Genomic DNA, 16,545 nt, shown 5'->3' on the forward strand with positions numbered 1-16,545 from the left:
TGCCGAATAACGCGATTAATGACATTATTATCAAATAAAAGCAGTATGTTCGTACTTGCATCGATTAATCCAATTTACAATATTTTCTTCTTATCGCCAAATTCCCTTTAATTTTCCATAATCGCATTAGCAACTTTTCATGATATTCAAATAAAAATAATTAACCTCTGCATCATCAAGTTCTGCTTTTCTGTTATTATTGGCATTCGGTTAAATTATTATTTTAACATTTCAGTTCCTTTCTCTTTTTCTCTGTCTTTCCTACTACACTATTCTTTGTCTGCCTACATTCTTCTAAATTAGGTTTCCATTTACCAAAATATTGCGCTTTGATATAAACATAACATGGAGGTATTTTCCTGGAAACCCCAACGAAGTTCGATGCCCCAAACTTTATATGAATCAGATCCTAACATTATAAGTCGTGTAAAAAAAAGATTCTCTGTCATGGGAGGTAGAGGGAGAGGGAGCTACGATGGACGTTGCATCGGCTTACAGGGACTTTTCGCGATGGGTTTTACCCGCGATTACACAAAAAAATTTCCTAAGCCATAGATATACCGAAAAGATAATTATTGTATTTTTAATTATTATGCCAATAAGACAGAAAAATTATATGTTTAACAATTATATTAGATTATAATTGTCAATAATAGATACAAATGTGTTTGAAGGCCTTCTACGTAGATCTCTGGACACGACATAGCGGTTGTAACTATCAATATCACAGATGTCGACAAGCAGCAACAGGAACTTACTGCATTAATGAGTAAAATTGAAAGTGTCATGTCTACTAACCAGAACAATTCTATTTTGCTAAAGCTTAGGGAAGATATCAGTCAAGTGTTACCCAAGAGAATTCAAAAGCATTTCTTATTGCCATTCATCGGCACAGCCTTGAACACTTTGTTTGGTGTAGCTACTGATGGTGATGTAGATAAAGATAGGGCTAGAATAGAAAAATTAGAAATGTGGGCCGCAGAACGGGGTACAATCATGACTAAAGTCATTGATGCAACTAACAAGAACCAGAATTTGATTGTTAAACTACAGGACTTTGTTAACAGTATGGCTCAGAATATTACTACAGAGATAAATGACTTAAACAAGTCGCAATATGTGACTCAATTGTTATTTGAAACAGAAACCTTTTTGTTAAATCATAAGGAACTTTTGAATACAGTGATGTTAGCCGCTAAAAACATTTTATCACCATACCTCATCAGTCCTAGTGAGTTGCACCTTGTAATTGAAAAATGTATGTTAGACCATCACTTCAAACCGCTTGTGCGAGATGTTCTTACTTACTATAGTATAATAAGTGTAAAAAGGGTTTCTGATCACATTGTCTTGGTGATACCATTCAACAATAATGAAGTTAATAACTTGATATCCATTTACCCTTTTCCAATGCTAGTAAACAAGTCAATTGTTTTGAACCAAGACATAGTACATTTTGCATTGCAACAAAATTCACTTCTGTTGGTGAAACTAAGTGACAAAGATTTTGATGATTGTATCATGCTTGAAGCCAATGAGTTTGTTTGCAATATACAGAGTTTTTATGAGCCACTTAACAAATTGTATTGCACAGATGATTTAATTAATGACAGAAATGGTGAGAATAACTGTGAGTATATCCCTTACAGTCCTGATTTCAAAGCTCAAATTTTGTATGATGAAATGGTAGTATTTTCACAGAATCAAGTAACAGCTAAGGTCACTTGTAGGAATAATCAATCTCAGATAATGTTTAATAACAGAAAATCCTTTGTGACATCTTGTGAAGTTGTTATTTTGAATTATTTGTACTACAAGCCTACCATTTTTGCTTCTTACACATTAAATTTATCTAGGCATATCAATCATTTTGATAATGTCAAAGATTTCAAATTGTCCAAACTTGAGTTAGAATCATTTGACAAACTTGAAGCAGCTAATCAATTTTTCCATATGTACAAGACTGACATTTCCCCCATCATGTCCATGATAAATATTGTTTTGTTAGTACTCACTATAGTTGCTTTCATATGTATTGTCAGAGTGTTAGTTGTTAACAAACTCAACACCATTAAGGCTTTACTGAAAAATTTGCCTTCAAGTAACTGATATACTAGCATTATTGTATATATGTATAACCATTTTGATTACTTTCAACATTGTATTTTTTTATATGTAATCATTTTAAAAAATTTAGGCATTGAGGTCACTGCCAGTAGGTGGCCGAGTGTTGTTAGGAAACAACAAGAGTCTGTTCAGAATATAGCTAGGAACAAATTAGTTAGGAAAACCACTGGTAGAATATATATAGTGAAAGTAGAGTGATGAAGAATCTACCAGAAGTTAAGGTAGAAAAGGGAGTAGATGTGTACAGCATAAGACTGCACGAATAGCAGTTTCGTAAACCAGACCAAAACATTGGTACTTGTTTTTGAAAACAGTAGCATGCAAACCGCACCAGAAAATATGAACTTTGACTCCTTCAGTGGGTGGTTACCGTCAAGGGATAAAACCAATCAGACGAATCTGGAGGTTGCACCGGAAGTAAGGAAAGCCATTCATGAAGAAGTAGGATGTGTCTTAGAGGATAGTTAAGGAGGAGCTAATTGAAACAGTTAGGTCCAGACTTCATTTGAAGTCTTAGAGAAAGTCAGTCAAGAACCAGTCCTTATACGGGGAGGCTGTGTTCCTTCTCCCTCTGTTCCATTTTAGTGTGATAGTGTTGTCAATCAATAGTGTGAACTTTGTACTTTATCTAATTATAAGAAATAAGTAAGTGGTGTTTAACTTGCCCAGAGTCCCGAGACATTTCCCATGCCAAAGACAATAAGAAGAAACTCCTGAGAGACATAGCTAGAAGGAATTAAATAATCTACAATGTTCCTATGAAAAAAAGAAACTCAACCGTAACAAGTGATAAATGAAGGTTAGCCCATATGACAAATAACCTTTCAAACATTACCTGTAACAACGTAGAGAACCAGAAGAAGAAGAGAGAGAATAAGAACTCGTAAGTACGCCACGCAAACATAACGAAGAGAAATAAAAATAAAATACCTGTCACAATGCTACCATACCCTGGCATACATATATATGCCTGTCGATATCAACCCACCATCATTTTAGCTGATTGGTACGTTTGTAACACGTTTGCCATTTTTGTCACGTTCCCCTTCTCTTTACTTCGAGGTTGAGTGACTTTGATATTAAACGACATTTCATACATTTAACTTTGCATTTAAATCCTAAGAATCCTTTCAATAATAGGCGCACATTCCAACAAAGTGCGAACTTGCTCTCTTAGAGGACTTTCATTAAGAACCATGAATGTGTCGACGAAGGCACTAAATTGCCTTTAATGATGGGCAGAAAAGGCGGTAAGAAAAGAAACAGACAAGAACACTCCTAGAAACTATGTAAATGTCCCCACAAACACCTAAGTATGCGTCGATAAACACATCCAAATTTCCATTAATAGTGTTTGTGCAAACACCATCGAAGAAAAAAAAAATCCCAACAAGTTCGGGAAAATTGCGTCCACACCCAAGCGAGGAAACACGCATAATAAAACAAGCGTGCACTTGCAAAACTCCGGGAGGGAAATCATTTGGGAGAGAACTCGGTCTATGAATTCCCAAGAGAAAAAGACCAAAATTCGGAGCTTGTCCTCTGCCTCAAGTAGTCAATTTATATTCTACTAACTTTTTCTTTTGTTTTCTCTGGTTTTTCCTCCGTTCTTTACCCATGGATAATAATAATAATAATAATAATAATAATAATAATAATAATAATAATAATAATAATAATAATAATATAATCTAATAATAATAACTAATAATAATAATAATAATAATAATAATAATAATAATAATAATAATAATAATAATAATAATAATGTGCCTTGGTACACATACATAAAGACAAAGTGACAAAGGACTGAAGGGATAAAGCTACCAGATGGGAATAGCATCAAACACATAGTTGAGACAAGATACAAATATCTGGAAATAATACGATCAGAAAAGAATATATGCAGGAACTTAAGGCGATACTCCAATCAAAACTCACTCCGGAAATATGATGAAAGCTATACACGCAGATACAGCGCAGTAGCGGAATGGACGAAGGCTGAACTCCACAGCAGAGACCAGAAAACTAGGAAACACACGACAGTACAAAAAGCACTACACCTAAGAGCAAATACAGATAGACTATATATAACACGAAAGGAAGGGGGAAGAGGAGACTACTAAGCATAGAGGACTGCATCAATATCGAGAGCAGAGGCAGAGCACTGGGGCAATATATAAAAACCAGTGAAGACAAGTGGCTAAAGAGTGCATGAGAAGATGGACTGATAAAAGTAGGGAAGATGGACTGATAAAAGTAGACGAGGACACAAAAATATACAGAGACAGGAGAATGACAAACAGAACGGAGGACTAGCACGAGAAACCAATGCACGCACAGTACATGAGACAGACTAAAGAACTGGCACCAACGATGAAACATGGCAATGGCTACAGAGGGAAGCTCAAGAAGGAAACAGAAGGAATCCTAACAGCGACACAAGATCAGGCCCTTGCACAGAACCATTACAGAAAGAGGCATGATTCAGTAGCAAAAGCCCTCCACTGGAGCCTGTACAAGACACATCAGCTAGCTTGCAGTAATAAATGGTACGAACACCATCCTGAGGGGGTGATAGAAAACCATCAGGCAAGGATCCTCTGGGACTATGGTATCAGAACGGATAGGGTGATAAGTGCCAATTGACCAGACGTAACGTTTTTTGACTAAATCAAAAAGAAAGTACCACTCACTGATGTCGCAATACCATGGGACACCAAAGTAGATGAGAAAGAAAGAGAAAAAACTGATACGTATCAAGACCTGAAAATAGAAATAAGAAGGATATGGTATATGCAAGCTGGAATTGTACCCATAATATTAAGAACACTAGGCACGATCGCAATATCCCTGAAAAGGAACCTCGAGCAACTAGATGCTGAAGTAGCTCCAGGAGTCATGGAGAAGTGTGCTACTAGAAACAGGAAGGATGCAACCCGGAACCCTATACTATGAAAACCACCCAGTCGAATAGGATGACTGTGATTAACACCCCCCCCCCCACCCCCACCCCCCCCCAAAAAAAAAAAAAAATAAAAATATAAAAAAATAATATTAATGGAGAAACAAAGCCACTTATGTATAGGTACAATTCTATTTAAAAATAAATCTATACAGCGAGCTTTCAGGAATCATTATCGATTATCGAACAGGTTCCCAAAAGCTCTCTGTATAGACTCATTTTCAAATATAATTATACCCTTACATATCTTTGATTTGCCTCTCTATTTCAAGATTCATGCTACTATGAGTAATAATAATAATAATAATAATAATAATAATAATAATAATAATAATAATAATAATAATAATAATAATAATATGCGAAGCAATAAACAGTCGAATTCACAATCATTTTGTTTCCTTAACATGTTAAAAGAATCTTAGGGAGGTCCAGGTAACAGCAATCATTCCTGACAAGCGACTGAAGACTATTATTTTTACCTAGCAATAGATTTTTATTTTTAATAATAGCGATAAAAACGTCAGCACTAAGGTAGTCCTTTCATATTCCGAGGGGCGAGATTTTTTTCTTTTTCTTTTTGAAGTAACGACAACTTTAAAACTTTCAACAAATTTATTGCTGGGGTAACTTCATAGATGCTTACAAATCATAAGCTCGAAAAATATACAAATGTTTTGGGATGGAATTAACTTATAAAGATTTCTCTTTCTTTTTATTTATTTTTTAGTATTTATTGTTCAGGGTGTTGTAACAAAGTGAATAAATATCAATTATTGCTTCCCAAAATTCACTAAGTTCTTACATTGTCTGGTATAGAAAAAGTGCCTTACACACCATAACCAATCAGTATTCATTCTTAGACTGCAGCAATAATAAAAATAATCATGCAATGTTAAGAATGATAAGTATACCAGCATTAATTTTCGATGATAATATTATAATATTATACAAAATCCAATTATGCAAAAATGTTAACTAAAAAGAATGAAGAAAAATTTAGAAATAATATTTAGTTCGGAGGAAGAATAAACCAACTTTGATTTATGGATTTTCCAACATTATAAAATCCTGCCTCGGGGCATCGGCAATTATTGTGGCCTACAAAGACCTGTATCTTTGCCTAAATATTTTGTCAGTAATGACGTATTGATATATTATAGATACTTCTGTTTCACTGTATACCATAACATACATAGATACACGTACACACATATACTATATATATATATATATATATATATATATATATATATATATATATATATATATATATATATATATATATATATATATAGTATATGTCCTACAGCCATTCCTTTCTTGTCCTTCGCTTTATTAAGGTTAATATTCCTTTTTAATGCTAAATTTCTACAATTTTAATGTCATCTTTTAAATAATTTTAGTATTTTTAGCTTTTAACTATAATTTTTATGAAAACTTTAGTATTTTATGTTTTCCTTTTAAAATAGCATGTAAACTTTAATTATATTTTTTATAAATGTGAATTGATTTTACATTACAGACTGATGATGTGTCAGGATGACACGAAACGTATCTCATAATAAACTCCTTAATTGATCTATTGAGTTTCGGTAACCCTCTGATGTATATATATACTATATATATATAGATATATATATATATATATATATATATATATATATATATATATATATATATATATATATATATATATGCATGTATTAAGCTACAAATGTCCTTTAATATCCAATTCGCTCTAACCTCGGAATTAATATATTTTCATATATGTTAACAGAACACGAATATTTTAGTTGATAATAGTTTTGTCCTCTTGTGGATTCGAACCAGCGGACAGAGGAGGAATCAGGACTTCAGCAACATTACCGACTCAGCCGACAAGAAGTCCTGATTCTTCCTCTGTCCGCTGGTTCGAATCCACGAGAGGACGCAATTATTATCAAATAAATATTCCCCTTCGGTTAACATGAATGAAAATATATTAATTCCGAGGTGGAGCGAATTGGATATTAAAGGACATTTGTAGCTTAATGCATGTATATGAAACACGGTGATGTGATAAAAATTCTTTATATATATATATATATATATATATATATATATATATATATATATATATACATACATATATATATATATATATATATATATATATATATATATATATATATAATATATATATATATATTATATATATATATATATATATATATATCATTCAAATGTCCTTTAATATCTAAATTCACCTCCCAAATGATATATTTTCATATATGTACCGAAGGGGAATTTTTTAGTTGATAATAATTTCGTCCCCCCATGGGATCGAACCACCGTCCAAGTGGACGGGGACGAAATCAGGACAGTCAGTCCCCGTCCACTTGGACGGTGGTTCGATCCCATGGGGGGACGAAATTATTATCAACTAAAAAATTCCCCTTCGGTACATATATGAAAATATATCATTTGGGAGGTAGAGTGAATTTAGATATTAAAGGACATTTGTAGCTTGAATTATATATATATATATATATATATATATATATATATATATATATATATATATATATATATATATATATATATATATATATATATATATATATACATATATAATTTCAAGCGGGCATATGAAGTGAAGAATTAGTTTTGGAATAAACTCTCTCTCTGTCTATGTCGGTCCTCTGTCCTTTTATAAGAGGTGGATGGACCCACAAGTGTATCTGTCTGTTGTTCCCAATCTGCAGCCTCCTTCCTGCCTTAAGACTTCTCAAGCAGACACATTGCAAACATTCCTTGAAGCGTTGCAGACGATTGCATGGGTTGATATTTCTCATTTTAGCTCAAGGCGTCAGTCTCAGAAACAAGAAGACACGCAGACAGATTCTCTCTCTCTCTCTCTCTCTCTCTCTCTCTCTCTCTCTCTCTCTCTCTCTCTCTCTCTCCTTTTCCTTTTGACCGACGGCAGGCGCTGCTCTTTGCTCTTTGTACGTCATTGATTTTAGGGGCCAATACCGTTTGGAAATCTTTGAAAGCTTTGCTGGGCAAACATTCTTTACAAAAGCAAAAAGGGAGAATGAAAAATTCTCTTGGATATGAAAGGACAAAAAGTGTTGGGGCAAAACATTCGCACACGAATTTCTTAACGTGAAAGAACTGGCTCAGCCATAAGTAAAGAAAGAAAAAACCTTCAAAGATTCTTTATGGTACACACACACGTGCTCCATACACTATAGATATATACACATACATACATACATATATATGTATATATAAATATATATATATATATACATATACATATACACATGTAAATAAATTCTTCTGTTAAAACAGGATAAATATCAAGTATAAAAGGCACATTAAAAACACTCTGGTTTAAGGCTGAGGCCTATATTTCGGTGGACTTAATTCCACCCTTATCACTGCTTGGAAGGGTTGAAGTAAGTCCACCAAAATAAAGTCCTTAGCTTTAAAACAGTTTTTTAATGGGCCTTTTATTATATATATATATATATGGCCCTGAGCTGAAATAAAGCGTATTATTATTATTATTATTATTATTATTATTATTATATATATATATATTATATATATATATATATATATATATATATATATATATATATATATAATATATATAAATACACGCACACACACACACTCACACACACACACACACACACACACACACACACACATATATATATATATATATATATATATATATATATATATATATATATATATATAAACAAAAATTGTCTATATTCAGACAGATGAATCTTATGGTTCTAATACAATGTGATCGGTTTTGATTAAATTTCGCTCTAACTTTTAGACTATCAATAACAGCGGTTCCATAACTTGTTGACACATATTTCTTTATGTAAAATACATTGACTTAGTTACAGAAAACTCTTGCTTTCAATACTGCGTAGCCAAAGTAGGCTTAAACCCTTTCCTGATCTTGTCAGGACTTGATATATCTTGACTCTAAATGGTCTACAATCCAGAGGTGGAAAGGTAAGAGCCATCTTTACAGCCTTTTTTTGAATCTTCATTCTTTCCCCTAAGAGCGAACCGACACATTCTAAATTGCTCATTGTCTTCGGTTCTGAGAAGCAAAGACAAACAATTTTTACGGGTGACAAATTAGTATCCTGAGCTGGACACTTGGCATCTACGAGGGAAGGCGAAGGCACTTAAGAAAAAAGAGGAAAGCTTCCAAGTAAAAAAGAAAAACGAAAAAAAGGCGACGTTATAATAAGTGTGCCTGAGAATTGAGAAAGATCCTGGATTATGTTGGGTCGGCCACGTTTCCAAAAGAAAGGAAAATGAACGAATCAAGGCTGTCTGCAATGAACTATTGGTGGAAGGGGAACTCTCAGATGAGGGTCATGAGGAAGGAGGTATATGAGGTATGGTATATGAGATGTGAGGCACCTTTGACAGGAAGGGGAAGAGGCAATGGATGGAACCTCACAGAACTGCGATTTGAGAAAAAATTGCTAAAAGACGGGATTTCTATTCGGTGGAAAAAAAAATCTTTATGGTTTCACTTTCTTTTCATCTGATGATTCATCAAGAGACTTGTTTAGATAAAGGAACAATTTACTTTAAAACCTCCATACTGAATAACTTTTCCGTTAAGAGAATTCAGGTCTTTTTGTCTCGAATATGGATCTACATATTTGTTTAAGATGTTTTTTCAATTCATCTTAAAATTCTGCCAATGTGTTGGAAGCTTACTCCACAAACATTTATCCAAAAGGCTTGTTCCATGTATAATTGCTTGTACAATTTTAACAACATACAAAGGACAATCAGCTTCTGACCTACGCATAAGACAAAAATAGACTTCTTTCGTACTAAAGATGGCCTTTTGTCTCCCATTGTAGTAGTAGTAGTTAGTAGTAGTAATAATAATAATAATAATAATAATTATAATAATAATAATAAACAGCATTCAATCTATCTAGTAAATTTTGTTGTTCACTACTTAGTATCATCAACATGAGTTTTTCTCAGATTTGTATTATTATTATTATTATTATTATTATTATTATTATTATTATTATTATTATTATTATTATTATTATTATTATTATTACAATAGGAGACAAAAATGCCATCTTTAGTAAGGAAGAATTAGTTTCATTTTCTTATGCGTATGCCACAAGCTGATGGTTCTTTGTACGTTGTTAAAATTGAACAAGCAATTATATGGAACAAACCTTCTAGATAAACATTTGTGTAGTAAGCTTTCAAAACAATGGCAGAATTTTAAGATGAATTAAAAGAACATTTTGAACTACTATGTAGATCCATATTCGAGGCAAAAAGACCTGAATTCTTTTAATAACGAAGTTAATCAGTATGAAGGTCTAAAGTAAATTGTTCCTTTTTCTAAATAGGTCTCTTGATGACTCATCAGCTGAAAAGAAAGTTAAACCATAAAGAATAATTTTTTCCTCCGAATAGAAATCCCGTCTTTTAGCAAACCCGCATTCTCTTAATAACGAAGAATCAGTATGAAGGTCTAAGTAAATTGTACATTTCTCTCTGTACAATGATTTGAAATAAAAATGTAAAAGCATTGACCTAAATTGTTTTTTCTGCTGGATAAAGGAAAAAAATATTGTACAACAAACAAGCAAAATGAATATTATATATTAGTTTTTTAGGTAATAGAGATACGTTTATTGTATTTATTCATTGAGAGAGAGAGAGAGAGAGAGAGAGAGAGAGGTTACTGGAGCTTACTATCGTTAATAACCAGTTAGAAATATAGTATACGAAACATTGAAATAAAAGCATTGGTTGATCATTTAAGAGAGAGAGAGAGAGAGAGAGAGAGAGAGAGAGAGTTACTGGAGCTTAATATCGTTAACGATTAACCAGTTAGAAATGTGCGTATACGAAACATTGAAATAAAAGCATTGGTTGATCATTTAAGAGAGAGAGAGAGAGAGAGAGAGAGAGAGAGAGAGAGAGAGAGAGAGCAGGGGGCTTCAAAATACAGAGTTTACCATCATAGTTTTCGAGAAGCTTACTATTATCACCTGAAAATGCCTAAGAAGGATAATTATTGAAAGCAAATGAAGAAATTATGAACAAGAATGATTTTGAAAACGTAAAGAATCTAAAGGATATTAACGACAATAAGCAAAAAGGACGAAACCTCAAGCAAATGAAAAGCTGAGGACCGAGAATTGGAAAAGAACACGAAAATATTGGTAAAACGTTTACTGGTGTTCTTTTCAACCGAATACCATTTGGTCAATTTCCTAAAGCTGTGGATATTGGCAACAAAAAAGCTGTGTATGTACTTTAGCATTTGCTTTCCACAGATGTGATAATATGTTTGAAGATGATTTTCAGAATAGATAGCTCTCTCTCTCTCTCTCTCTCTCTCAGATATCACCATGTTTAAATCTTTGTCAAAATTCACAATCCTTTCTTGAGCCTCCGATTCAAGTAAAAAAAATCGGAATTTTTGAATATCAAGCTGAAGGCTTCGACTTGTTCACAGATGAACGAGTGTCGATGACCATAGCCACTAAAAAGCTAGTCTATTTATTAAAGTAATAGGCCAAAGCGAGAAAAATATATAACAACGAAAGTCAGGTACACTATGTAAAGACACTGGAAACATACACACAAATATCTTGCACAGGTAAAATATTTCTCAGACGAAAAAAAAAAACTCAATGGAAGAAATAAACCTTTGGGTAAGCATCCTACCATTACCACTTTCTCACCATCCTGAATTACGGGCAGCTCTGTGAGCAAGAGCCCGTGCTGACACAAGGTCAGCTTCATCAAAAACAACAACTACTTTGGGTAAGATCTTCGTCAAGTCCTGTAACAGAGACAGAGTATCACACCCATGGAACCGACAATGACAACGGTTACAATAACAATTATTACAGTCAGCTTACTCTAGAAGCCACGACCCTAGACCATAACTAAGGTAGCCGATAGCTTAATTATAAAATGTTCTCTTCACTGTTTATTTATCCACTCTAAGAGTGTTCATGTTATAATTAGACATGTTCTGCCTGATAACGTGAATATAGGGAACATCTAAAAATCCAGATGATTTCAATACATAATCCTTGTAATAGAGGATTTTGAAAATGATCAAAATGTTTACCACAAAAGGAAGAAGTCCAGGTTTCAAATTGTTTTCGTGTAAAGTCAATATTTCTTTGTATTGTAAGTCATAAATTAATCAGAAACCAACATCACTGAACCACTGTTCACACATGATAAATATATCTCATATATATCACTAGTATAACTGGAAAATTTGTATAAAATAAATAATACAAGAATAGTGAGACAAATGTTTGGTGACAGCTTCTCTCTTTTTATGTTATTGATCCAAAATCAAAACGAGAAACTAGAGCGCTATTGTGTCAGCAATTGAGATGGTACAACAATATTTCCAACTATACCATGTTGAGAGAGAGAGAGAGAGAGAGAGAGAGAGAGAGAGAGAGAGAGAGAAGGAAATCTGTGATACATTAATAATATTTTCTTTCCAGTTCTACTTTTTTTAAAGAGTACATATGTAGTCTCCTTCGTCGTCGGTTATAGATTTAACGGTCCAAGACCTACTGCCAGAGGCTGGAAGAAGTTTCTCCACTTTTATTTTAGGACCTCTCACCCTGGTCATGTTTCTCTCTCTCTCTCTCTCTCTCTCTCTCTCTCTCTCTCTCTCTCTCTCTCCATCCCATCTTGGCCATCTTTTATTTTATCTGTCCCTGTTTACGCTTACTTTGTCAGTCTGTTCGTTTATTTCTCTATCAATTCCTCTGCAAAATAACAAAACATTTTGTGTCAGTTTTAATACTAACGAGAACAATAACCCACTATGAAACGAAAGTGATAAACTTGAACCCCTTGGTTTTAGGAACAGAATTCCATACTGCAACGCCAACAATAATAGTCGTCAAGTTTTCGTTTTATTTCATGCCTGGTAAACATAGTTCTTGAATGGGAGCATCGGCTACATCGTACAGACAACAATGATTTAGACCTACGTCCCATAACGCTTGTAACATAGAATCTTAAGAAAAGTACACCATGTTCATATAATTAAACTGACGACAAAAAACTATATAAGCATAAATTTTCCGTTACGAAATAACGTCAATTAGTTTTTAGCACGAAAACTATACGAACTGATTCTAGTCTTTCGAGTCATTAACACTGTAAGGGAACCGGAAAGACAGACGGTTTGACAAGAGAGAGAGAGAGAGAGAGAGAGAGAGAGAGAGAGTGGCTTCCTGTTATTTCAACAGACGTTGTACAGAAATTAATACTTACAGATCCATTGATTGACAGGTCAGTGTGACTATTCCTTAAGAATATAACCTCTGTTCCACATCTCGTGTGTATTATAGAAGTACCCGTTACATAATTATATATCTATATACCAATACCATTCATAATCTACGGCTATTGCCTTTTGTGCTTCATGTTGGTGTCATTTGTTTTTATTCAGTTTACATATGCCACAACATTAAGAAATATTGAACAGACTACATTAGAATACGATGTTAACTTCGTTCGAACTTTAGCGATATGCATATTTAACCGTTTTATACTCCTCTCAAAAGTGCTAACAACTTCAAATTCTTTACTATATTCCATATTTCAACAATATTCTCATTAAAAAACTTAGTGTGAATAAATGAGTGGTGACACGAATATTGTATAATGATATAATGAACCAGACCCCTGCATTAGTTATGTGCTTGGGGGGCGTGGCTTCTCAATAGAGCGAGCTGATCGTACTGTATACAGCAAACACAAGCAGAAAAAAATAAAGAAACTTGGCACAAAACATACAAACAAACACACACATAGACAAAAAGGAATCTCCACTTCACCAGCATCTGCGACCAACAAACAAAACGTTATTTATTCATTTGCTATCACCCTGTCCAGTTAGCGTTCTGCAAACACTTAACGCATACGCACGCTAACAATATCGAACATGAACACCACCGCTGTATAAGTGGCCCGGCTCCCAAAACTATTTAGAGGCGCGATGCATGCGTGAACATAACCTCCTAAATTTCAGCTAATGGTGTTTGAGCACACAAAGCACCGCGTCGAGCGGCAAGTGAGAAAGAAGCTAACGGCTCGTTGCAACTGCCTCCACGTTCCAGCGAGCAAACACGCATAATCGCGCGCGCGTGCGCCAACAAAAGTTTTGGGGCTGGAAGCCGGTCGTGAAAGAACTAGGCCTATAAATTCTGGGAGGGGAGGCCTGCAAAAGTTTGGAGTTGGGACTTAAACGCATGTGACTAAAGAATTTTATTAAAGATTTTAAGGTTTTTGTGACCATTTCTGTTCAGATGTAACCCATATGGTCAAATACTTCCTATGGTATTTTTGTGAAAATTGCATATTTTACTAATTAAAGAATGATAACAAATAAGCCTACTTGAAACATTGCCTTTCATACTATGTTGGCGTTTTATTATGTGTAATAATATTAATACACACGCATACATTCGCAAACACACACACACACACACACACACACATATATATATATATATATATATATATCATATATATATATATATATATATATATATATATATATATAGTGATTGATTGATTGATTGATTATAGTTACTAAAACTGGCATCACAACACCTACGTCATTGACGCCGTTTAAAAAAAATGTATATATAGTATATACTTATATCGTTCTTTAATTTGTAAATTAAGCATGCAAATTTCACAAAAATAGTATAGAAAGTAACTGACCATGGTTTATAAGTATGTGAATTAAAATGGTCACAAAAACCTTAAAATCTGTAATAAAATACTTTAGTCACAGGCCTCCCCTACCAGAATTTATAGGCCTAGTTCTTTCACGGGCGGCTTCCAGCCCCAAAACTTTTGTGGGCACACGCGCGCGCGATTATGCAAACGCTTTACATGCATCGCGCCTGTAAATAGTTTTGGGAGCTGGGCTACTTACACATTGGTGGTGTCCATGCTCGATATTGTTAGCATGCGTATGTGTTAAGTGTCTGCAGAACGTTAATTGGACAGGGTGATAGCAAACGAATAAATTACGCTACTAATTTATGAAGAACCTATATACGTATATATATATATATATATATATATATATATATAGTATATATATATATATATATATATATATATATATATATATATATGAGTGGGGATTTAATTTTGAAAGCTATCAAGTAATGTAAAACTCCTTTACACTGATTAAAGTTTTTTTTTTTAATCAAAAAGATTTTCTGATGCCGGGCACTTTCATAAAGGACTGATACAGTTTATCTATTCGCTTTCCGATAATTTTTTGCTATTTAAATATGAAATTTAACGATCGTTCAATGGTTATTCGGGTTCACTCTGACACAAACTTAAAGGCTGGTGAAATTCCCGAATGACTGCCCTGTTGCCACGGCATGGGACTAACACCATAAAATTAAGGAAGAAACCAATGTACGATTCATAGAACTTCATTTTCAGACTTGTACACTTTCACCGTCAATAGGCGATAATACTTATGTCCTTACACGATTGCATCGTACTTGTAATTCACCGAAGTTCGCGTTCCCCTGTATTGTCATGTTGAAGGATTTTTATTCTGAACTAGGAGTTTGTTACTGCAGACTTTCACACATCGAGGAAAATTATACGGACACACATAGCGTTTCAGGTATTTTGATTATAGTGAAACTGCCGAATTTCTCATAAACTGAGAAAATACGCAGTTTATTCTTTTCCATAATATTTACCTTCCAATTTTATTTTGTTCCAGACGGGAAATTATCCTACACTTATTTTTTATACACACCATTACAAAAATAGATTCACGAGCTCTTTAATCTGTCAGAAAAATCATTCGAAATGCGCAAGTTGAATTATGTCTAACAGAATTGTAAATGACAGAATGCTAATTCCCCTGTATTTTTTCTTTACAGAATTACAATCAGGGAAATAAAGATCACAAATGGGAAAGGTTTCATCAAATCCCTGACTCATTCGCTCGTGTCATTGTTAATTCCGATCCCATCAAGTGAATCCTTTGTATAGCCTCATTTAACCAGTACTTATTATCCCCACGATAATGTTCGTGATTAACAGCATTAATTCAGTCTACATCGGGATTACCTTACCGGAAGTGGATATTCATTAATTCGCTAATTCAGCAATGGAATGAATATTTTGTTCTTAAATTTATATAAACACACACACACAGATATATATCTATATATATATATATATATATATATATATATATATATATATATATATATATATATATATATATATATATATATATATATCTGTGTGCGTGTGATTGCAAGAATAGGAAAAGAGACCAAGTAAACTACTGGCTACATCACTTTCGTCTTATAAAAAATACGCAAACAAGACTA

Source organism: Macrobrachium nipponense, chromosome 20 (genome assembly GCF_015104395.2).
Source record: "Macrobrachium nipponense isolate FS-2020 chromosome 20, ASM1510439v2, whole genome shotgun sequence".
Taxonomy (NCBI): Eukaryota; Metazoa; Arthropoda; class Malacostraca; order Decapoda; family Palaemonidae; genus Macrobrachium; species Macrobrachium nipponense.